General features: G+C 40.7%; 1 protein-coding gene across 3 annotated transcripts in view; it reads left to right on the top strand.

Moving 5' to 3' along the window:
- The window catches only part of zc3h12b.L (zinc finger CCCH-type containing 12B L homeolog), a 63,073-nt gene that overhangs the window by 20,450 nt on the left and 16,687 nt on the right, over positions 1 to 25,936 (top strand). The window contains exon 1 of one of the 3 annotated variants that reach the window (XM_018229792.2): positions 17,211 to 17,306. The exons of the other annotated variants lie outside the window; for them this stretch is intronic. The gene's annotated coding sequence lies outside the window, so the exon portion shown is untranslated. Of the gene's footprint in view, positions 1 to 17,210; positions 17,307 to 25,936 lie in introns of those variants that run through there. 3 annotated transcript variants of the gene reach the window in all.

The following is a 25,936-nucleotide window of genomic DNA, read 5'->3' as shown; positions in this document are numbered from 1 at the left end:
CAAGATTTTGAAATCACTACACTTTCTTTGTGCTTCTGTATAGACACAATATCCCAAAGAATTTCCTTACACCAATATATAGCGATGAAGTACTTCCTCATTTCTCACGGCTTTCCCATACAAGACAGCCAAATTGGGGGTTTTATCTTTAATGACTAATGATTTTGATTCATACATATGCAGATGAGAATTGGCAATGCGGCTTTGCATATACATTTATTTGTCTTTCTCTTCTGTCTGCTTCCATATTAACTTTGTATACTGCCTGGCAGCTAGGGTTAGTTAGCTCAGCAATTAAATCTCAGATGATGAAGATTTTACTATGTATTACATGATAGTGTATAAATAACCCCCCACCCCTACAATAAAATATAAGGATAAGTTACCTCCAAGTCATATAAAGGTGCTCAGGCAGAGGCGTTCTTCCTTAATGCGCCATGAAACCTTAAATACTACAGGGATCAATTACGTCAGCAAGTGCAATACAGAATTTAAGAAAATTAAGCCCATTTGGTTCTTGAAAAAATGAGAATAAGTCTTAGCCAGAGGTATTTATGCCACGGTGAAACTTTAAAAATATATAAGAGTGCTTATTTTTACATTGTTTTATGGCATGAAATTGCCAGCATTATTACCTATTACAATTGTATGGTGACATTTTGTGTGAGCGCTTATATGCTGCCCTAGTTGTTTTAAAATATATTGCTCATTGGTTCATTTTCCTAGTCTCTTTGTGACTTTAGCATAGTGATCTAATGGCTAGAATAAATTCCCCAATATTTTCTTTTAGTGTCTTGACTGTAGTGACATAATGGTTGGCCTTGTTATTTGATAGGTTACTGTGACTTTCTAAAATTCACTATATTACTGACCCTAACCTGCCCCCTTCCAACCCGGCCCACTCTGTCCCGTTTATTTATAGAACTGCGCCCGTCCCGTGGTGAAGTCACAAAAAGGGCGGGGCAGGTGTGAGTCTATAAATTTAGGGAACAGAAGCTGTCAGTGTGAGGTTACAGGCGGAGAGAGCGGAAGGGAATGACCTGAACATTTTTTGCTGTCAGGGTCGGGCAGTTGGCCCTGCAGACCCAGGCCTGCTCCACCCGCCAGGAGTTTGAGACAACACACTTGCAAAAGGTGTTATCACACATTTACCGTAATAGACTTGTTGCACTATATTTTTATGCTCTTTTTTATTGTTTGACTACAGTTCTTTTGAAGCCTGTTCAGATTTAATTTCTAATGTTAATTGCGCTGGGCAGATATGATTTAAAATAAACAGGGCCCACTGATACATTTCCAGACAGATGATGTATCATGTGTCCTCCATTCACATAACTCCTGTTTGGGTCTTCAGATAGGATAACACACCTCCCAACATTTTGGAAATGAAAAGAAGGACAAAAAAAGTCGCTGCGCACAGCGCGGCATCATTTTTTTTGACCACGCCCATTTTTGTGGCCACATCCCCTAATTACCATGTTCATTTTACAAAATTTGGCAGGTTATGAAAGTCTGAACACATATCTGTGTTTTTTTTCCAGTTATTACAGTTTTGCTGATGAAGGCAAATTGCCCTTTAAGTTGTGAGTCTGACTTTTCCCAAAGGACCTGTTATCTTACATTGTTACAATTACTTATTTGCTTATCTTGGAATTGTTACAAAAGTTTCCAAGTGCACTCCGTGGCTGTCCTGGGCTCTCTGCCAAAAGACAATTAAAGGAGAAGGAAACCCCCTGGGCGCAAAACCCCTCCCTCTGTGTTGCCTCCCCCCTGGCCTACCTGTCCCCCCTCACTCACCCCTCTGCACAGGTCCTGTCCATGGAGTTCACAGTCGCCATCTTCTCCCACGCGCGTCTTCTTCCTGCTTTGACCAGCGTCTTCTGGCGCATGCGCAGTAGGAACAGTTACCGGTACGGATCTACTGCGCATGCGCCGAATGTCACGGAGTGAAATCGGAAAACTCCGTGACATGCGCAGTAGATCCGTACCGGTAACTGTTCCTACTGAGCATGCGCCAGAAGACGCTGGTCAAATCAGGAAGAAGACGCGCGTGGGAGAAGATGGCGACTGTGAACTCCATGGACAGGACCTGTGCAGAGGGGTGAGTAACAAGTTAGGGGCATTTGCCCAGGGGGACAGGTAGGCCAGGGGGGAGGGGGGGCAACACAGGGGAGGGGTTTTGCGCCCAGGGGGTTTCCTTCTCCTTTAAGTCAGAAACATTGTTTCTTTTTCTGGCTGTTCAGTGCAGAGACAAACAGGACTTTCCAGTACAAATGAGGGACTGCAGGTTGAGCTGTCAAAAGAGGGACTGTCCGTCTTAAAATGGGACAGTTGGGAGGTAAAAATCTTTGCCGATTTGGAAATCTCATTCAGCCCAATCCCTGGATCCGTTTCATTAACAGTAATCTTAATTGTAATCTTCTTCAGCTAATAAAAACCTTCCAATTCCAAAAATGTGTCTTCTGAGAAGGTGTGTTAGTTAATATAATAAAAGGAATACACTAGGGGGCCGATTCATCAATAGTCGAATATCGAGGGTTAATTAACCCTCGATATTCGACTGGGAACTAAAATCGTTCGACTTCGAATATCGAAGTCGAACGATTTAGCGCTAATCCTACGTTCGATCGATCGAAGGATTTTCGTTCGATCGAACGATTAAATCGTTCGAATCGAACGATTCGAACGATTTTAATCCAGCGATCGAAGGAAAATCCTTCGATCAAAAAAAGGTTAGCAAGCCTATGGGGACCTTCCCCATAGGCTAACATTGACTTCGGTAGCTTTTAGCTGCCGAAGTAGGGGGTCGAAGTTTTTTTTAAAGGGAAAGTACTTCGACTATCGAATGGTCGAATAGTCGAACGATTTTTCGTTCGAATCGTTCGATTTCGTTCGAATTCGAACGAATTTAACCAATTCGATGGTCGAAGTACCCAAAAAATACTTCGAAATTCGAATTTTTTTAATTCGAATCCTTCACTCGAGCTTAGTGAATCGGCCCCCAAGTATAATTTTTTTTGACGCACAAATAAAAAGGCTTTTATTTTGATGGCAGTATTCTTGATTTGCTTACTTTTTCATTCCACCCTTGCACGAAACATGCAGCCCATCATTTAGCACTTGTGTGAAGCTTGTCCTGGTGTTTATTTTGTGAATCGGAGTAACAGGATAAACATTCATCCTCAGCTTTAGCTCTTTGGATATTCATTTGCTAAAGTGGATGGGGATTCGCTGCCTGTGTTGGTAAAATGAGATGAAATCTGATGTACGGTGCCTGGTGCTATCTGTCCTAGCGATCAGTCGTGACTTCCATGAAAAGCCTTATTTAGGTAGGGAGTTGTGGTTGCTAAGCACTGGCCATTTGTACCTTCACATCCATGCAGATCCCCCCTCCTGGGCTCCCAGCCAGTAGTATCTATTATTGTCATAAAGCCACGTTCACAAAGGTTCTTTAGCAGACTACCTCTGCCTGAGCCATTCATGAATTCTGCAGAACAAAAAATATATATATACTGTATATTTTTCCCTAATGCTTTCCTCTGACATGATTGCAGTAGCTGTGGAGACAGTGTTTCTATTGGAAAAGAGAATTCAATAGAATAGTCATTTGGAGATCCAATGGGTGCTTTAGGACTAAGGGTATGATCAGAGAACACAATCTTAAATGATAAAGGAATATAAAATATCCTTTGTTTTGTTTTTTAAATCCATTTATGTATTTTATGCAGGCTAAGAAATGCTGTAGAAACTTTTTTTTATTTATGTTTTTATATAAAAAAAAATTGAAATATGCTACTGTAGTTTATTCTGCAGTTTAGATATCTTACAGGATAACAAACCCCAAATAGTTTTGAGAGCTTTTCCTTTAGAGTTGCCGCCTGTCCGGGTTTCACCTGTACAGCCCAGTGTCCGGATTGGACAGTTCAAGAAAGGCTACAATGCTTATTAAAGAACATGGCCATCCAATGAATATTTGTCTAATGAACAAAATAGAATACTAATCAGTATTCCAATATTGATTGCCAGGTGGACCAAGCTTCCAGTTCCCACAATGTCTTGCATATTCTGTAATTAACATCTTAGAAGAAGGACAATAACAGCAGCATGCAAGGCATTGTGGGCAGGCCCGGACTGGCAATCTGTAGGTTCTGGCAAATGCCTGGGGAGCTGCTATAAGGCCTGTTTGGGCCTCTCTGTACCTGAAATAACAGGGCCGATTTTAATTCTCAGTCTGGCCTGATTGTGGGGATAAGAGTGTTGGCTGGAGGAGAGTTGATTTCTGCTATATTGTTTCTGCAGTGATTCAAGCAGTGGATAGAACAAGACAGATACTGCTTTCAATGACGATATTTGCAAATACATAGCTTTAAAATCCGTGTATAATAGAACGTTGGTTAGAATTACATTTATTTTTATGCAAAAGAATGTTCCACTAGGGGGCAGGCTCAGTAATAATTCCACACTTTACATATACTGTATGATGAGTTGAAAACGCTTCTACAGCAATGTACAAGATTTAATTCAAGAGAACAGCTGGGAGGAATTCTGTATAGAAGAACACTACATTATTGCGCCACTGAGAACACCGTTATGATTAAAATCCCAGTGTTGCAGCAAAAAAGTAATCAATGCCAAAAGTAACACGTGACCTTCACAATTTCTTTAGAATAGGATTGTAGAGCTGTTGCAACTATCTATGGCAAGACCACAATCACATGTTGTAATGGAGTGTCTGTGTTTATGTATAAAAATAAATACCTTTATGCAGGTATGGGATTCCTTGTCCGTAAATCTGTTATCCAGAAAGCTCAAATTCCCATACAGTCCATAATAAACAGATAATTCTAATTTATAGAAAAAAAATATATTTTTCTCTGTAATAATAAGCAGCCCCTTGTACTTGATCCTAACTAAGCTGTGTGAATCCATATTGGTGGCTTAATGATCCTATTGCTTTATATAATGTTTCAACGTTATTTAGCAGACATAAGGTATGTTGACTAAAATTTTGGAAAAACCCTTACCAGATTCCATGCATTATGGATAATAATATATCCTATACCTATACCATTTATATTCAAATGGTACATGATGAACATTCTTTCTCAGTTTCTATTTTTACCATTTTTCTAAAATATAAAAATCATTCATTTAGCTTAGGATGCCGGATCATTGACTTACTAAACTGTTAAAGTTTGATGCATTTTGTTGGGAAATTGCAAAGAAATGCATTAGCTTGAGAAAAAGGAGAAGAAGGCAACCTAATTAATGGGTTTATGCAAGCCGGGGAGGATGAATGAATTAATTTTTAAAACCTAAAGAAAAAAAGAAAAAACAAAACATTATTGCTGGCGTACAAATAGAAGTGATATGTTTTTAAAAGATTTTCAACTAATTTTAATTTTTTATCGGTTGTGGTTTTTGAGTTGTTTAGCTTTTTATTCAGCAGCTCTCCAGTTTGCAATCTCAGCAATCTGGTTGCTAGGGTACAAATATATCCAGCAACCATGCATTGATTCAGATAAGAGACTGGATTATGAATAGGAGAGGCCCTGAACAGAAAGATAAGTAATAAAAAAGTAGCAATAACAATACATTTGTATTACAGAACATTTGTCTTTTGGATGGGGTCAGTGACCCCAATTATTTGAAAGCTGGAAAGAGTCAGAAGAAGAAGAAGAAGGCAAATAATTCAAAAACAACAAACAAAAAAAGAAAACTGAAGACCAATTAAAAAGTTGCTTAGAAATAGCTATTCTATAACATAATAAAAGTCAACTTAAAGGTGAACCACCCCTTTAAAAATACAAATCACCCCCTGACTGTACTGCATAAAGCTACTGTATATTTATGATTGGGTACCCACTCTGTGCAGTGCCAATGTCATCTCTCTGTACTGTGCACTTTCCTAATCTCCTTTCATTATGTATGTGCCAAGTTACTTGGGAACTGTAGCATCTGTCTGCCTGGGTAGGCAAAAGGCAGCACATACACCATTATTAACTGCATCTTGTCTTCATTGCCTTGTATCCCTGTTTCTTAACCTTGGGTCCCCTGTTTCTTAACCTTGGGTCCCCTGATGTTAATAGGACTCCCAGCATACATTAATCTCTAATTATGAGTTAAAGAATGCTGGGAGTTTTAGTCAAGCAACATCAAGAAGCAAAGTTAGGACACAGGGCCTTAAATCAACCAGGAGCACTACAGCAACATGTTGTCAGTGGGCTCTAAAATAGAAACAGGGTAAACATCAGCATAGGAAAGAACACAACAGTGTGTTTTCCAGCCGTTTCATTTAATCTATTCCTTGAAAAAAACATTGTTATTGCTTCTCACACACACACACAACTGACAAGGACCCATTCAGGTAACTGTTAAAACGGCATGTTTACCAAGAGCCTCAAGCTTTTTAGGCAAAATGTATTATTTTTTGTGATTCGGTGTAAACATATATTCTGCCCTGTTAGTGAGACTTTTCCCGTAACCAGTCAATTACAAGAGAATTTCACCCGGAGCAAAAAAAAAAAACAAATTCACTGGATAAATTAATTTATATACAGGTATGGGATCTGTTATCGGGAAACCCGTTACCTGGAAACCCGTTATCCACAAAGATCCGATCCATTTCCCATAGACTCCATTTTATCCAAATTTTTTCTCTGTAGTAATAAAACAGTACATTGAACTTGTTCACAACTAAAGGTGGCCATACACGGATAGATCCGCTCGTTTGGCGATGTCGCCAAACGAGCGGATCTCCCTCCGATATGCCCACCTTGAGGTGGGCAATATCGGGCTGATCCGATCGTGGGCCCTAGGGCCCAACGATCGGATCCTAGCGTTCGCCAAACGGGCGGTCGGATCGCGGGACCGCATCAACGAACAGATGCGGCCGCGATCCGACGGGATTTTTAACCCCATCCGATCGAGATCTGGCCGACTTTCGGCCAGATCTCGATCGGGGAAGCCCGTCGGGGGCCCCCATACACGGGCCAATAAGCTGCCGACTTGGTCTGTCGGCAGCTTTTATCGGCCCGTGTATGGCCACCTTTCGATGTAATTACAGTAATCCTTATTGGAAGTAAAATCAGCCTATTGGGGTTACTTAATGTTGACATGATTTTCAGGTAGAGTTAAGGTATGAAGATCCAAATTATGGAAAAATCCGTAATCCAGAAAAATCCCAGGTCCACGAAGTTTCTGGATAAAAGGTTCCATACCTGTATGAACACATTTTTCACTTTTCCCATTGTATTTTGAAAAAAAAAAAAAATGCTTATTGAAAGTAGTGTACATGCTCATGCCTAAAGGAGGACCCTGGAAGACCTGAAAAAAGAGGTGGTGCAGTATCCCAGGCTGGTGAGATTTTAAAGAGGAGAGCTGCCAGCCTGGGGTAATAGGTAACAACTTGCCACATCCCACTGAATTCTCCTTTAAGCAACTTTTTAATTTGGTCTTCAACATGTATTTTGCATATTTTATTGTTTAATTAGTAGCTTTCCACTAATTCTCTTTGAAGCCTGCAGCTAGAAATGTGCATGGTTGCTGGGGTCACTATAACTCTAATAAAAAAAACCAGATGGACTGTAGGGCTTTGGTTTTACTGTAATTCTTTATATTTATTGTTTATTTTACTTTTCAGTCCCTCTCCTATTGCTCTTTCATTCTCATTTTAAGTTTGCTCACTGGCTGGTTATAAATCCTTACTAGACAGATAATAGTTTAGGTTAGAAGCCCAATAGGTACGCAACAATAACTATAAAAATCATCAAAGAAAACACACAAAAATGAAAACAAATTGCAAAGTGTCTAAGATATAGCTGGTATACACATACTTAATTTTCTAACAACCCTGTGAATATTATCTGTACATTATTTTGTGGCTATTTTATGGATGTACTGGTCCTTTAGAATAGCTGAGTTCTACTGAAGTTGGTAGCTATGAGCTATGTTTCTTCTCTTGGTACAAGTTGTTGAGGGCATGCCCTAACTAGATAATGTACATGATATTCATTATATTTATAAAATTAGGGGCCGATTCACCAAGGGTCGAATATCGAGGCAGGGTCGGACTGGGGGGCCCGGGGCCCACCGGGACTGGTGTCCAGGGCCCCCCTCTGGCCCCCGCTACCTAGGCGAATCGCCGCTCGGCATAATTTCCTAGGCGGCGCATCACGCAAATGGCGCTAGGCGCGCATGCGCAAACGGCGCTCAGCGCGCATGCGCAAACGGCGCTGCGATGCGCCGAAATTTTATTTATTTATTTTTTTAAAAAACTGTTTGGGAGAGGGGGTCTGGCCCGGCGGGGGCCCACTAGGGTCGGGGCCCACCGGGTATTTTCCCGGTATCCCGCCGGGCCAGTCCGACACTGTATCGAGGGTTAATTAACCCTTCATATTCGACTGGGAATTAAAATCCTTCGACTTCGAATATCGAAGTCGAAGGATTTTATCGCAATAGTGCGATCGAACGATCGAAGGATTATTCCTTCGATCGAACGATAAAATCCTTCGAATCGAACGTTTTGAAGGATTTTAATCCAACGATCGAAGGAATATCCTTCAATCAAAAAAAGTTAGCCGAGCCTATGGGGACCTTCCCCATAGGCTAACATTGAGTTCGGTAGCTTTTAGATGGCGAACTAGGGGGTCGAAGTTTTTTCTTAAAGAGACAGTACTTCAACTATCGAATGGTCAAACGATTTTTAGTTCGAATAGTTTGATTCGAAGTCGTAGTCGAAGGTCGTAGTAGCCCATTCGATGGTCGAAGTAGCCCAAAAAACACTTCGAAATTCGAAGTTTTTTTACTTCGAATCCTTCACTCGAAGTTAGTGAATCGGCCCCTTAAAGTACTGAGCTTGTCAGAGGAAACTTAGTGTGTGGCTTATTTACAAACACTGAGCTAATTGTCCGTGTGCTTTGAACTGTTCTTCAGTCCAGTGCTGGGTTGGGTTTGTTTCCTCTGATAAGACCCTGACCAACATTTGGTTGAGCTGTTAAGTGCCCTGACACCCAGAATTAAACCACATTAATTTGCTCATCAACCATTTTACATTGATGGTTTCATACTTCTATTGTGTATGTATTGTGCAGTGTATATTTCTGCTGCGGCTAAAAGCTTTTTAGTCACAGAAGTATTACTCCCAAAACCGCATAATAACATGGCTTAGTGCAATTACTTTATGGGTTAAATCGTTAAGCAGGCAGTTATTAGTAACAGCAGCACTGTATGAGGAGAGGCTCAGGAGTCAGTTTGTGACTCAAGGTCTCCTCTTTGTCAGTCTGTGTTACTGAGATGTGTCATTTCAAGGAAAAGAGAGTTATGTAATATTTTGTTCTCTTTGTCTGATTTGTTGGCACTCATCTACCGTTGTTGGCACTCATCTACCGTTAATGCTTAGGTCACTTACAGAGGTATTTTGGTGACCTATGCAGTATTGCTAAATGAAAAATAACAGTTTATCTAAATAGAGGCCAGTATCTGAATGAAACCTTTAGCCACATCTTGCTGGTGGGCTGTTGTGTCACTTAAGTCTTGCTATAAAATTGTTTACAGAGGGCTGTTTCTATCCTGGGGAGTAGTGATGTGCTGGCCAGCCCGATACCCTCGGGACCAGCAGGTTTACACATGGAACCAGAGGGGAACCAGAGGGTTCCAGTGGGTTCGAGCCGACCTCGCTGCACCGTTTGCAGGTCATGGGTTCGGGTTTAGCTTTTCTGCCTGCTCTGCCCATCTGTGACATTAAACTGCCAACTTCCGGCTTCTGGTTTTATAGGCGCCTACCTGCCTGCACCGCCTCTTTTGTGGCATGGCCGGTGTGGGTTTATAAAAGGAGGAAGGAAGCTGGTTGTTGGCAGGTGCATGTCGGCCGGGTTCGGGTCAGGTCAAGCTTTTCTCTACTGTGGAGGCTTACTCTGTACCCACCTGATGCCTCTGATATATACACTATCCAAAACCAGCATAATTATTCCCAGTGTTAAAGGAAACCTATAGGATAAATGAAAAACTCCTCATTTTGCAGGCAATAATGAATAATAAATGGTGCTCAGTTCACTCTGGGTTAAAAATGGTCCCTTTATCACAGCTCCCCATAGATCTGTTAGGGGTGGGCGTGTCCTACTTTCTCTGCGAAGCATAGTAGAAGGGGACAGCCAATCACAGTCCCGCAGTCACACAAGACAGACTTCAGTTCCATATCAGGTCAGCCTAGCAGCTGATTGGTTCCTATGCTACAGTGCAGTTTGCTGAGTGCCGGTGGCTCCCCTGCACAGCCTGGGAAAGGAGGCAGCAGGAAATGAAACAGATAGGTGGGATAAGTATGTTTTTTTTTCTGAAATTTTCAAAAATCACCCGGAAACAATACATTTTTAAGCACGTTCCTAAAATTCTGCTGCCCTAGACCAGGGCCTTTGTGGCTTTTCCACAAATCCGGACTGCTGAACACTGCTTTCTAGTGATAACACTGAAATACCATATAGGTATGGCATCTGCTATCTGGAATGCTTGGTAAGTTTGCATAGCAAAACACAGATGCATCAGTAGCAACTGGCGTGCATTTGGGGTTGTGTGTTTAGTAAAGGGTTGCCACCTGCCCCGTATTTTACTGGCCTGGCTGGTAAAAATGATGGCTGATCCCAATGTTATCAAAAGGGAAAAAAGATAAATATATAGGCCGGTATTTTTTACCAGAAAAGGTGGATACCCTAGTTTAGTACTGTATTTGACCTAAGCTGGACAATTTATCAAAACACAAGTTAAAATTCCTGAGCAATAAGACAGCGGTTTCTAAGTGCATGACACATTGTGGTGTAATATAGGAACTTAGCAGAGTTCAGTATTCCTTCTTAAATTCTGTTTCCTTTCCCTGAGTCATCTCCAGGGCTGTAATTATTGAAGAAGCAGACCCTGACACTGGGGGGGCAGGAGATATTCACAGTCATGTCCTAATGTACCCCTTACTTTACCGGACAAAAAAACGCACATTTATTGGAGGTGACAATGTTTGTCAGTCCCAGTGAATTAAACCGTTATGATTTTTAACTATACTGTGTACAGGTATGGGACCTGTTATCCAGAATGCTCAGGACATGGGATTTTCCAGATAACTGATCTTTCTGTAATTTCGATCTCCATACCTTAAGTCTACTAGAAAACATGTAAAGATTAAATAAACCCAATAGGCTGGTTTTGCCCCCAATAAGGATTAATTATATCTTAGTTAGGATCAGCTACAAGGTACTGTTTTATTTTTACAAAGAAAAAGGTAATCATTTTTGAATATTTGGATAAAATGGAGTCTATACCTGCATAAGTATTTCCAATTCTACTCTGGGAATAACTAGGGAAAACAGGTTATGGTGGTGGTGCAATGCAGCTATAGAAAGACCCCTATGTCATTGTGTTTCTTCCCACCAAGGGAAAAAGAGGTCAGTGCTCGACAAAATGCATTCTGTTTCTGACATTTAAAAAAGTCAAAAAGGGCTTAACATAATTTTGCTTTCTTAGATGAACACAATTTTAGACTGGCAGTTGAGTAACTAGGCCCCACAGCAAAAAAAAAAATGTAGCCCTCCACCCCCAAAACCTCCAGAAGTTGACTTCTTTTACACACACTCACACATATAGAACACACTACATTCCCGGGGCTCCCCTGCAGCTGGGGAAGCAAGGTCTGCATCTTCTATAGTTTTGCTCCTATGGCATAGGCACTCCTTCCAGCTCCCATGAGAAGGGCCCCTCTACATTTAACCTAATAATTATTGTGGATCCAACAAACCTTCATTCTACTTTTACAAACCATACATACTGTATAATACATTAGTACCTTACCTGAGGTTTCTGGAGCTGCATTCTTGGTAGTGGGTGGGGAACCCCCTTATTGCCTACACCAGAGAAATCCCCTGATCACAATAAATCCCCCCCCACACACACACACACAATCTTGTGAGGAGGAAGGGAACTGTCCCTAAATCCCAAATTTCTCAATTTAATGAAATATGTATAGGTATGAGATCCTTTATTCAGAAACATGTTATATAGAAATTTCCAAAATTACAGGAAGGCCATCTCCCACGGACTCCATTTTAATCAAATAATTCACATTTTGAAAAATTATTTTCCCATTCTCTGTAATAATCTATTAGTACCTTGTACTTGTTTCTAACTAAGGTATAATTAATCTTTATTGAAGGCAAAATAAGCCTATTAGGTTTGTTTAATACTTACATAATTTTTTGGTATGGTGGTCCAAATTACCGAAAGATCGCGTATCCAGAAAACCCCAGGTCCCGTTCCTGTATAACGCTGGATTCGGGTTAAAAAAAACAAACAGGAGCTGATTACTGCTAACCCTATTCTTATGGACACTTCTCCCACCAACTATAAATATTGGTAGGAAAAGGGTTAAAATATCCTAGGAATACTGACTGTCTCTAATATTTCTGACGCAACTTTAGTAGTATACCATGACCTGTAGTCTGGGTTTAACTACTGGGTTCTCAGCATTTTCACCACTTGACAGCAAGTTATTTGTTAAGCTTGACTCATAATAAAAGGAATATTGTGATATAAATCACATAAAACAGATTAACAATAATGAATGTGTATTATAAATTTGTATTCTTGATCACTTAAAGTTGTAAGTTAAAGAGGTAGTGTACTTTTAAATTAACTTAATATGATGTAAGCAGTGATATTCAGAAGCAACTGGTCTTTATTTTTAATGGTTTTGGAACAATTTAGCATTTTGTTCTACCGCTTCTGGGCAAGTTAAAAAAAATTCTGTTGGGCTAGGACGGTATCAGTGCATAGATGCAGCACTCTTCTGTTGGGTCTCCCTAGACCTCCATAATTATCTAAACATTAGCCAGGGGGCCAAGTGACTGAACATTTCGTCCTGTGCATTTGTTGCCAAATCAGAAAAAGATCTGCTTGTTTGCCAAGTTAGCCAAGCAAGCAGATTTTACAGTGTATTGCTGAATGCTGGCTGTACTCGCAGTAGGGTTGCCTCCTTTTGTCATCAGCAATACCTGCCAGTAGAGAAAAGGGCAGGTGATAATGTACGGGGCAGGGCTGTGAGGTGTTGGAGTAACAACATAAATGTATAGGTAGAATAAACCCTATAACTAGTGCCTATTTTCTCTCTGCCTTAAAAAGACGACATAGCTTAATGTATCATGTAACCCTATTTATGTTGGTGATGCAATACTACTTCACTGGCAAAATATTCTCCAAAAAATATTCTCCATTAATCTTATATTGCCACTATTTGGCCATCCAAATAAAATCTACACAGCATGCTATAACTGAAGCAAGCAATGTGGCAGCTCTGTTTGGCAGCTAAATATACAGAATTAGAAATCTTCTCATAAAATATGCCATTTCTTTAACGTGGGTGTGATATTTTTCTTAAATATATTGAGACTACATATTACACAACGCCCACTGGGCTCCCTATAGCCTCATCTAGACCTATTGCAACTGTAAGTGGGTAACATTTATTTAAACTATCTGGCCAACTTGCTAAAAGCTGTGTCTTGCATTGAAACACAAACTGGATGACCTCCACTTATCTTTAAGCTGGTGCTGGGGTGTCCTGTAGGTCTACCCAGGTAACAGGGAGGAATGATTGCCCCCTCTGTTACAGTCTATTGGGTTATTAATCAAAAGGCACCAGTACTAACCCCATTTACCAGTTTATCAGTTGCACCTATATTGTGCAGATCACAAGACCAGGCCCATTTAATTAGAGGAGCTGCTGTAAGATGCCATAGACTTTTTTAAATATTTATTTTCAAACTCAGGTACACAGCATTTTGTTCTCTCCAGTTGGAGCTCTTCCTGTTGTCCTCTTTGGACCAGGAACCCTGGCACACAAGGCCTTTATAGTGAGCTCCCCAGCCTAGGCCACTGGCATCCGTTGTGATGACTTTCCAAACATGAGGCATTAGTGAAACGGAATCTTTAGGTTCTTTTCCTCCATCCACCATGTTATGGACTGTATAGTATTCTCTGATAACACAATGGTCTGGTAGTCTCTCAAGTGATCCCTGTCCCACTGCTTTAGGAATACCATCCAAGTGGTGTGAATTCTGCTCCATTTGACAAAGTCTATGGTGGAATTGAGTTTCCCTAATATCTGTTGGCATAGTTTTGCCGATGTGATGGGGTGAAGGCAGAACCACTGAACTTGATCCTGAACATCTGGGATTTTCTCTGGGAGGAGCCTCAGATGTAATCTGTGTTGATAATGGTCCCCAGGAAGGAAATTTCTTGAGTTGGGATCAGGACCGACTTATCCTAGTTGATCAACTGCCCCCCATTCTGATAGGGAAGTTACCATCGTCTTGAGGTGTTTTCGTGTAATATCTGACAAATGGGTGCCTTGATGAGCAGGTCATCCAGATTTTGGCAAAAATCTGTATTCCCCTCTTTCGGGGATGTGCTAGTAGGGGAGCGAGGATTTTAGTAAACACCCTGGGAGCTGTAGACAGGCTAAATGTGATGGCCCGATACTGGAAGTTTCTTTCCAAGAAGTAGAAGCGGAGAAATCTCTTGGGAGGTCCCCATATGGGAATGTGGAGATAAGCATCCGATAGATCTATCTTGGCCATCCATTCTCCAGGGCAAATGAGCATTGATATGGTTCTTATAGATTCCATCTTGAATGTTTGGACCTGTAAGTGTTGATTGAGGATCCTTAAGTTGAGAATTACACTAAATAGTTGGGTTTTTGTTTTAGGAACAGGTGGGTGAGTAGATTCCTGTGAAATATTCTTGTTTTGAAACTTCTTCAATGACACCTTTGTTGAAGAGAATGTATTGTAGACCCTTTGTTGCTTCTCCTGATCTTGGTTTTTCTAATAATATGAAGCTTTGTCTGGGAAAATTCTCCAGTTCTAAAGCGTAGCCTTTTGAAATTGTGTTGAGGACCCAAGTGTCTGTGATGTGTTGACCCCGCACTGTGCCAAAGGTCTGTAGCCTGCCTCCCATCTGAGACAGAGGGGCTTGCTCACCTTCATGCGTTTTTTTTTTGTCTATCTATTCTATTCTCTTTTATCTTGGTTTTGAAACCCTGATCTCCATGATTGGCAGGAGAAGGGTTTGCCCAGTTTATATTGTTGTTGAGTCACAAAAGGAGGATTTTTGATTCCTAAAAGGTTTCTTGTCTTTTCTGTCCTGAGGCAAGAATGAGAATTTACCAGCTGAACCCTTGGAGATGATCTGGTCCAGACATTCCCAGAAGAGAATGTTTCCCTTAAAGGGCAGAGAGCACAAGTTATGCTTTGACTGGGAATCCGCATGCAAGTGATGCAGCCACAATGCTCTTCTTGACACAACTGCTAACCCTATGGATGCATAGCAGGTCTACACATGTCTACACGTCACACATTCCTGTCTGGAGGTTTTGCATCTTCTGGGTTCATCTCCATGTGATGAGCTCCGGCCAGAAGTTACTTTCCGTCAATCATTAGTCCCAAAAGCTCTCTCATTCTGTGACTCATTACAGACAGCCTGTAAAACACATGCACAAAACAGGTTAAGCTTTAATCAACCTGAGCTCCAAACATATAAAATCCCATGGGTAACTATGGGGCCAGTAACTACCTAGGTAACTATGGGGCCAGTAACTACCTATGTAACTAAGTATGTAACTAACTAACTAACAGTAACTAACTATGGTAACTACCTGGGACCGTGAGTGCATCGCATAGCACAATATATGCCTTCCAGAGCAGTAGTCAGAATACACATATACAGATTTGGTGTAGCAGCACACATACTGAAAATAATTTTGGCGCCACCTGCCTCTTTAAGAGCTTACCTGGAAGTGCGCACACTTGAATAGTGCAGTCAGATTAGACGCCAATGCCCAGGGCCGGTTTTACATAGCGGGCGCCCCTAGGCCTGCTGCTGTTTGTCACCCCTGTCCCCTCCCCTTCATTTGTGCACATGCACAAATTTTCATAATCAGATCAAGAGAACTGGGGATTGGCGCATGGGAAATTTAAAAAACGATTGTATCTCATGATTCGCTAGGGTTGCCACCTTCTCTTAAAGGTTTTACCAGCCAGTGGGGGCACGGGAACAAAAGAGGCGGTCCGCAATGCAAAAAGGTGTGGAGCCAGTTCTGAGGGAAATGGGGGCTGGCAAAGGGCTTTTTTTTTAAGGGTATTACAAATTCACTGGCAACTACATTGATGGTAAATTTGTAATATCGGCCCCGGCCTTCGGCTAGGCCGGTAAAATACCGGCCGGGGGGCAATCCTATTATCAGTCCCAGAGCTTCCGATCCAAGCTGGTTGGGCTTCATGCCGCCCCCTAAAAACCTGCTGCCCTAGGCCCGGGCCTTAGTGGCCTTTCCACGGATGGCCACAAGCCGACCGGCTTCTCCGGCAGCACAGATAAGATGATCAGAGGCGGGCCTGTCTGGCCGGGCGCTCTAGGTAGCCCAACCTGCCAGCTCTCCCCCATCTCTGTCTACGCAGCAGGGCTTACATGCGCATGTGCATCAGTAGCGCTCGCGTGCGCATGCGCAATAACACCTTTCATACAAACATACACTGAAGCAGAATTCTCGGGCGCAGGTCTATTGACAGGTCTGGTCTAGGCAGAAGAGGTAGCTGCCCAGCGCCCCCCAATCGTTGCGCCCTAGGCAGCTGCCTCTTCTGCCTTCCCCTAGTTCCGGACCTGAAGATGATGATCTCAACTCAGGAGCCTCAGCAAGAGGAGGAGCGAGGGGCATTTGTGTGCCCACTGTCATGTGTAAGGAACAGGAAACTGGAATTCTGTCAAAGGACGATACATTATGGCAGAAACAAGGCAAAACTAATATTTATTTTTTATTCTACACTACTTATTTTCCTGTTTAAACCTGTGTTGGTGAGACATCAGTTTTAGGGAGATTTACCACATTACCTCATTGTATTGATCTACTGTATGAAATTGAAGTCAGGAATCCCCTGCGGCGGCGGCCTAATACAGTGAGGACTTTCCACCTGGACATGTCATGTGGGCCACTATTTACCTCAGACAGTGACAGGTCATGAGTTGCTCACACACAGTGTGTTCCCCCTCGGTCGGTTTCCCTTCAGACTTCACAAGAGTCAGCCCTTAGCAGGCAGCGTCATGAAAGGGGCGGCCCTGGGAAAAGGAGGGCATGGAGTGGTGTGATGTAAGCAAGGACTCTTGCACAGACTGTGGCAGCAGCGAGCAAATCCATACAGCATCAGCAGCAGCAGCACAGACATCCCAGCTCTCACCCTGTCCCCTCAGCCCGCACCACCCTCCCCGGTGCCTCCCACCAGGTAAGACTACACCACTACAGGAGCCTTGTGCCTGCTAATTCAGCTCTGCTTGTAACTCTGTAGCTTCTGAAGTGGGCCCCAGCCTCAGGGGGCAGCTCTTGGCAAGGAACTATTATGGCAGCACTATTGAACTGGGAACATTTTAATTGCGGAAGATACTTTTTAAATTATTTACTAAAATTACTAAAAAAAAAAAAAATACTGCCCTGATATGATTTGATTAGAGCTGGGAGTCCCTAGGCCAGTTTGTATTACCTTGGGGCCATTTCTTAGCCTCTTTTAGTTCTGATGCTGGGAGTAAATACAGACTAAATGGTTTCACATATAGCCATGTGAACTTTTAGCCACCACATCGGCTTTTTAGAAGATACTCTTATAGCTTGAGGCCACAGCGTGGTTATTGATTAGCGTACTGTGGCGCCTGTGAAGCAGGATAAGTCACTGAAATACTGTACGTGGTCTAATAAATATACATATGCCTTCTTGTTCTCTGGTTCTGAATCTTGAAATAATGTTCTTTCTTTAATAACCAGATTGCTGTGTTCCTCCAAAAACAAAGTTTCTCGAGGACGGGGAAAACAGAAAAAGATTATATTCTTTTCTGTTTTCCCCGTCCTCGAGAAACTTTGTTTTTGGAGGAACACAGCAATCCGGTTATTAAAGAAAATAATTTTTGATTTGGAGGAGAGGAGAGCCTAAGAATTGCTGGACTTTGGGGATACCTAATTTTCCTGGGACTCAAACTCATATTTGGTGTTGAAATAATGTAGCAGAAGTCTTTTCTCCTTTCAGCTGTTCATCTGCTGCCTTCTGCTATGTTATTTCAGGAGTCACAACCAGTAATGCAAAGAAGAGCAACAGCCAGACTGGTACTGCTTTTAGGGAGATCCCCCCTTAATCTGGGGACTAGGAACGTCTAAATCTGTTTTCATAAAACCCTTTGCAGAATCAAGGCAACAAAGTATGTACAATGTATTCTGTTTACTCTTAAGAGTTTTTGTAATGATGCAGAGTCAGTTACAGACCTCTATATTATTCAACAATTTAAGGCATTCTGTATTGCCACTGGGACTGAGGAATATATTGATTAGGTATACATTGGTTATTGAAGTGTTAAATGCTGTTGTTTTAATGTGAAACCAAGGCAGATATCTGTGTTGTGAGACCACTGGTCCCAGCGGTGACATTTTGAAGAGGGTCTGTAGACTGACCATCATATTGACCATATGAAGGGTCACAGAAAAGCCATCCCATCCCTAGTTTGACATAACAGGATTGATATCCTGAGCATGGCATTTTTATATATATATTATTTTTTTTTTCAAAAGTTATTTGGATTACAACATCCTGAAAATTTAACTCTAAGGAAATATATACGTTTTCTGCATGCACCCATAGGCACTAACAGCAGTAAATCCCTGGCTGACTATAGTCCCCAAAATGTAAGAAAAAAAAAAATCTACAGACTGGTTCACTATCATGTTAAGGGAAAGGTCTGTTGAACCAGGAAAAATAAGTTTCTATTCTTTGTGGCTGAATAATATTGACACTGTACACCAGTGAGATAAGTTATATTTGGGAAAGGTAAGCATTTGCACATGAAATGTTTGCAGATCTTTCACTTCATGGAAGTGACATTTTGAAAAATTACTTTTTTTAAACTGTTCTATAGCAAGGTCAGTATATATTTTGTTGTTGTTGTTGAATTAGATATTTTTAGCAGAGATTTAAGTTTTAAAGAACTATTCAATTAAAAAATAAACGACAGGTATGGGACCGGTTATCCAGAATGCTTGGGACCTGGTGTTTTCCGGATTCCGTAATTTGAATCTCCATACCTTAAGTCTGCTTAAAATAATTTAAACATTAAATAAACCCAATAGGCTGGTTTTGCCTCAAATAAGAATTCATTATATTTTAGTTGGAATCAAGTACAATATACTGTTTTGTTATTACAGAGAAAAAGGAAAAAGGTTTTGAAAATTTTAATTATTTAATTAAAATGGAGTCTATGTAAGACAATCTTCCTGTAATTCGGAGCTTTCTAGATAATGGGTCCGATACCTGTACTAACAAGACAAACCACAATTAGAAACCATTAGGCTCTAAGTTAGCAGGGGCCAGGGCTCTTCCCTCCAGGGGACCCCAATTATTAACCCATTGGTCACCTGGGCCCCTGGGAAGTGGTCCCTTTCAACAAACAAATTGGGCTCCAGAAAAAATAATTCAAAAGAAAAATGAAAAATATGAGCTGGTGTTGACATTACATTAGAAAAGACAAGGTAGAGTCTAAAAATAAAAGTAGTTGGTATTTGCTGCTTAAAACAACCAGACTTCCTGAACCCAACAGCCTCCAAGAATGATTGTGTGGAATGAGGAACTCCAGTATGATTTTGTAATTCCGTGCTGGTGTTATTCTTATTACCCATAGTTCACTACTGGAATAGTTTTCTGTATTAACCCTATGACTGCTATTGACTAGTTGACTCTTCATTAGTTTGTGAAGATCTTTACAACTAAACCCTGTGACAGAGAGGATGTTTTCATTCTTATTATTGCAAAGGGATGCTGTGCAGCTTTCTTCAAATTCCCATTCCTAATCTACCCTACTTACCTCCAGGGTTCCGCCACCTTTTTTTTCCCCAGAGTGCAAAGTTCTCATGCACATACACATTAAAGGGGTGGTTCACCTTTTAGTTAAAGGAAAAGTAACACCAAAAACTGAAAGTGATTTAAAAGAATGACAATATAATATACTGTTGCCCTGCACTGGTAAAACTGATGTGTTTGCTTCAGAAACACTACTATAGTTAATATAAACAAGCTGCTGTGTAGCCATGGGGGCAGCCATTCAAGTACAGGATACACAGTAGATAACAGAAGAATCCCATTGAATATTACAGAGCTTATCTGTTATCTGCTGTGTATCCTGTGCGGTTTCTCCTTTTTCAGCCTTGAATGGCTGCCCCCATGGCTACACAGCTGCTTGTTTATATAAACTATTGTGGAGTTTCTGCAGCAAATGCACCAGTTTTACAAGTGCAGAATACATTGTATTGTCATTCCTTTAGAACACTTTCATATTTTGGTGTTACTGTTCCTTTAACTTTCAGTATGTTATAGGATGGCTAACTCCAAAAGACCAGTAACATAAAAAATTTAAAAAACGAAAAACAAAATGAAAAAAAAACAGACACTTTTAACTATAAATCCGCAAAGTCTTTATTAAGAAATAACTTAGCGATTCTCCGCTTGCGCTCCTCTTCAGAAACGGCAACAGGGTGACGATCCATGGTGCGACGCTCGATTTCTCCTCCCTGCCTTCTATAGGAGATAGCCAGGGAGGAGAAATCGAGCGCCGCAACTTTTCATTTGGTTGCCTTTTTTTTCGTTTTTAAATGAATTATATGCCTTCTTCTTCTGACACTAGCTTAAGTCACTACAGTCAGGGGGGTGATTTGTATTTTTGAAGGGGTGGTTCGACTTTTAGTTAACGTATATTAAGTTATAGAATGGCGAATTAACGTTTTAATTGGTCTTCAGTTTTCTATAGTTTCTGAATTATTTGCCTTCTTCTTCTGACTTTTTCCAGCTTTCAAATGGGGTCACTGACCCCCATCTAAAAGCAAACGCTCTGTAAGGGCTCTTACTGACGAGCGTTTTTCTGCATTCAGCCGCAGGGGAGCGCAGGAATAGACGCATTACATTTTTTCCAATGGGGCTCACACACAATCACACAGGCGCGTGTAGGTGCCGAACGCAGGTTGAGACGCAACATGCTGTATTTTTCCTGTGTTCGGCGAACACAACCCGCGCATGTGTGAGTACAGCCCCATTGGAAAAAAAGTAATGCGTCTATTCCTGCGCTCCCCTGCGGCTGAACGCAGAAAAACGGAACGCAGGGGAGCGCAGGTAAAAACGCTCGTCAGTAAGAGCCCTAAGGCTACAAATCTGTTTTTATTGCTACTTCTTATTACTCATTTTTCTACCCAGGCCCTCTCCTATTCATATTCCAGTCTCTTATTCAAATCATTGCATGGTTGCTAAATTACTTTGGGCCCTAGCAACAGGATTGCTAAAAAATTGCAAACTGGAGAGCTGCTGAATAAAAAGCAAATAACCACAAATAATGAAAAATGAAAACCAATTGCAAATTGTCTAAGAATATCACTCTCTACACCATACTAAACTTAATTTAAAGGTGAACAACCCCTTTAAGTACCATGTGCTTGTAGGTACCCTTGTAAACTTCACAGGGACACATTCCCTGTGTCACACATTTGTTTCACTCGTAATGCTTGGTTGGAGACAAACTGGTTTCAGCACTCCTTCATTTTCCTGTTACAGGAGTAGGATTTACATTTTCCCACATCATGAGTAAGTAAAAAAAAAAAAAACACTGTTTACACACGATACACTAACTGGTCTTGATAGTGACATGTTTTGGTTCTGTATCTGTTGTTCCTCCCTTATAGGACAGCTGCCAATAGTGATGCATAAACCGCATTTCTCTACAATCACTATGATTTGGTTTTAAAAATTGCTTGATGAAGGAAATGTAATCCTAAGCAATTTCCAATATACATTCTTACTACAGTTTTAGTGGTTTTAACGTTATTTGTAACTGTGATTGCTACTGAAAGCATTTTCTTATATGCAAGAATATTTTAGGATACTTGACACGTAGGCAGGGGCGTAACTATAGAGGAAGCAGACCCTGCGCCTGCAGGGGGGCCCAGGAGGTATAGGGGCCCCACGAGGCCCTAATTCATATACAGTTTCAATAAATATTGGTAAAACAAGTCAACTGCTAAAAATTTTGGGGGCCTGAAAAATAATTTGCTGTGGGGCCCAGTAATATCTAGTTACGCCACTGCACGTAGGGGGTTATTTATTAAACTCCAAATGCCAAAAACAAATTTTTCGGGATTTATTATACCCCGAGGATGGAAAAAAGTCAGAATCTGAAAGTCTGGTATCTCAGAACTGCCGGTATAAGTCAACGAGAGAAGTCCCAAAGATATCTTGATCTGTGCTGGGTTTCGTGCAATAATCCTAAGATTTTGTGGTTTTAGGGCAAAAATCTGAAGGAATCAAAGTTTTCGGGTGGAAAATATGAAAAATGTGTACGATTAGTTTCTGTCGCAATGTTTTGGGTTTTTTTTCCAGCACAGGCAATTTTCGGGAAAATGTATTGATAAATAAGGGGGAAAAACCCATGTGGATTTGGTCAGAGTAGTTTTCAGAAAATAATGAGATAAATTTGGACTTTATTTAATTGTTTATTGAAGGTTATGGAATTCTTCACATTAAAGGAGAACTAAAGTTTATCTAAGGAAGTAGGGCAGAAATGTTGTACATTATGTTTTGTGCTTCTGTACCAGCCCAAGGCAACCACAGCGCTTTACCAGTAAAGATCTGTCTCCAAAGATGCCCCAGTAGCTCCCCATCTTCTTTTCTGCTGATTCACTGCACATTCTCTGTGCTGTTGTCACTTACTGAGCTTAGGGACCCACTCACAATATACAGTACACAGAAATGTCACAATATAAGGCTGATTAGTAATTAATACAGATAGCTTACTACATGGCAGCACAGAAACCAGTGCAATTAGCATCAGAATGCAATAATCAGTCCTGTAGCATCAGCTTATATTACAGGCCAACTTCATTTTTTGCTTGATAATTAGTGACGACCCCTAAGCTTAGCTTCTCAACAGCTGCTCAGAGTCCACTGAGCATGTGAGTGTCACAGACACTTTCCAAGATGGTGACCCCTGTGACAAGTTCGAAGTCCTGGATCATTGCTGCTATTGACAAGCTGAAACTTTATGTTTTTGCTTAAAAAAAATGACCAAAGTTTCTGGATCTTCCCCTTTAGTATCCGACCCACCAATGCTCGTTTCTCCTCGAGTAAATACAATAAAATCCAAAGTTTAAAAGGTCAACGCTAAATAAAGCTCAGGGGAAAAAAGTAGGATGAAAAGGGAAAACAATAAAAATGTTATAGTGTAGTATTTACTTATAACGTTGTAGTCCCACACTCTCATATGTTCCCAATTATACCTTTTGTGCAATTATCCTTTAAAAAGTCACCATGTGTGAGTATTTGAGTGGGTATTTGCACTAGATTGTTCCAATCTAGTGCAAGACTTTTTTGGGGCTTCAGTGTGACTAGTGTCTTCACTTGCAGTATGGCGGTCATAGTTCTACCCGAAAAGGCCAAACATCCAAATCTTCTTTTCTGCACGGAACATATCTGGCAGTTTCTATTGGGATTTGGCAGCTGCGCTCGGTGATTCATTTCCTGGTTTTACATACTTTGTGTTGTAAATCAAACAACTTTTAGGGCTTTGTGTAATATTTGACTAAAATCTTTACTCAAGCTGTTAGGAAATGTATATTATCAGTTGTACTGCAAGAATGTCCCACCTCCATGCAGTCAAGAACATTCTCTTTCTATTGCTAGAGTCACTTGTTTACAACTGAAACTGAAACAGATGCTAAAAATGAATGTTCGAATATCAAAAAATATACATATTTAGCTTTCTACAACCTGGCAGGTAGCCAGTTTTAAAACTGAATCTGCTCCCTTTTGAGTAGTTGGAACACAGCATTTGAAATTGCACTTGCCACAGTATGACTATATTATAATACTCCTCTTTGCTTAGAAACACTATTCCTTCTCATAGCTGGATGGGCGTCTGCATCATAAGTTTCAGTTGTGCTCACTTTTAAAATATTGTCTTCATAACTGGTGGGTGAACTAGAGGCAGTTCTGAATTATTATCCTTTATATAGCTCTGATATTTTCTACAGAGATGTACAGAGATATATACAGTACCTATAAATTCACATCTGTCCCTGTCCCAGTGGACATCTATACCTTAAAGGGGTTGTTCACCTTCAAACTAGTTGTTTTCCGATAGATCACCAGAAATAACAACTTTTTCTAATTACTTTTCTATTTTCTATGTGTCACTGTTTTTCTAATATTGAAGTGTAAAGTGTAATTTTTCACCTTCTAAAGTAGCTCGGGAGGGGGGGTCGCCGACCCTGTAAACTGTTCTAAATCGATACACTTGGAGTCTTTGGAGACACGCAAGGAGATTCGGGGAGACAAATTGACTCTTCTTCGGGCAACACTGATTTGAATAAGAGACTGGAATATGAATAGGAGAGGTCTGAATAGAAAGATGATTGATAAAAAGTAGTAATAACTGTAGCCTTACAGAGCATTTGTTTTTTAGATGGGGGTCAGTGACCCCTATTTGAAAGCTGGAAAGAGTCAGAAGAAGAAGACAAATAATTCAAAAACTATTTATAAGTAAATAATGAAGACCAATTGAAAAGTTGGTCATTTCAGTAACAATCCGGGACTGTAAGTTCAGCTGTCAAAATCGGGACTGTCCCGCAAAAAACGGGACAGTTGGGAGGTATGGATAAGGTGTGAAAATGCTTGATTTCTTTAGGGCCAAAATATCAACTATCACACACTGATACCACAGCAGGACGCCTGTAAAGGAAAAGTAAACTTTTTCTTACCAAAACACAAATACAAGTACAAAATAGCCTTGCACATTTTGTGCTGCAGAGCTCTTAGCCATAGGTAGTGTAGCATGGAATGCATGAGGCTATCAGTAAGTGGCTGCTGATATATTAGACAAGTATCGACCCACAACCTGAACCCAAACACTCTGTGAGCATTGACTTTTCTGACTACATTATTCCAGTAGGGTCCCTGGCTAGGCCCTGTTGTGTACAAGATATCTGTGTGTATTATTGAGTCACATGGGCAAGTCCCTCTTCTGGGAATTTTTGTTTTGTGTGTTTTTTGTTGTAACACACAGAGAAGCAGAAATAGCAGAGATGCTGGCTTCGCTTGGAATGTTAGCCTCTAGCATATGCTCAGTTGGAAACCATTTCCTCATTGTTTGTTTTCTTCCTCTTGCCTTTTTTTAGATGGGGTTTTTGCAATCCCCGTCAGCCCGCCCCGGAGAAAGTGTAAATTGAGATCTTACACATTCAGTCTCATGATACTGACCTACAGAGAGTGAAAGAATTACATGAATGAATTACACTCAAAATTCATTTCTGGATACATTTTGCTCTATTTACAAGAGGATTTTAGAACTCTAAAGTAGCATTTTTTTTTTTTAAATCTTACATTCAGTTAAAAAAGCTTTTTTTTTAGAGTGAAAACACCACCAGTTTACACGATTGCTATAAATTAGCAGTGGTATGCAACTTAGAGAACACATGATATGACAATGCCTTATGATACACAAGAATTGTTTGTATTGCTATAATTTATAGTATTAAAGGACAAGTAAAGGCTGATTCACTTGGTGGGTTACCAATACATATGGTAACCACCCCCCCCCCCTAGTAAATTCAGGATCACCACTTAGGGGGAAAAAATCACTAAAATACTGAAGAATTTGGCAATACCGCAACTCTACCTACAGAAGGTACCCGCTAAACTCATTGACTGGGTAATGACTGAGTAATGACTGGGTTATAGGGCTTAAAGGCAGTAAATATTACAAATTTATGCTTTTGTGTTTCTCCCATCCTGGACAGAACATTGGATTAACTGTAAAGCATGGTCTTATGCACAAAACGCGTTAG

This window comes from Xenopus laevis, chromosome 8L (genome assembly GCF_017654675.1).
Source record: "Xenopus laevis strain J_2021 chromosome 8L, Xenopus_laevis_v10.1, whole genome shotgun sequence".
Taxonomy (NCBI): domain Eukaryota; kingdom Metazoa; phylum Chordata; class Amphibia; order Anura; family Pipidae; genus Xenopus; species Xenopus laevis.
Note: the sequence above shows the minus strand (reverse complement) of the source record. Positions and strands in the feature narration are given on the sequence as shown.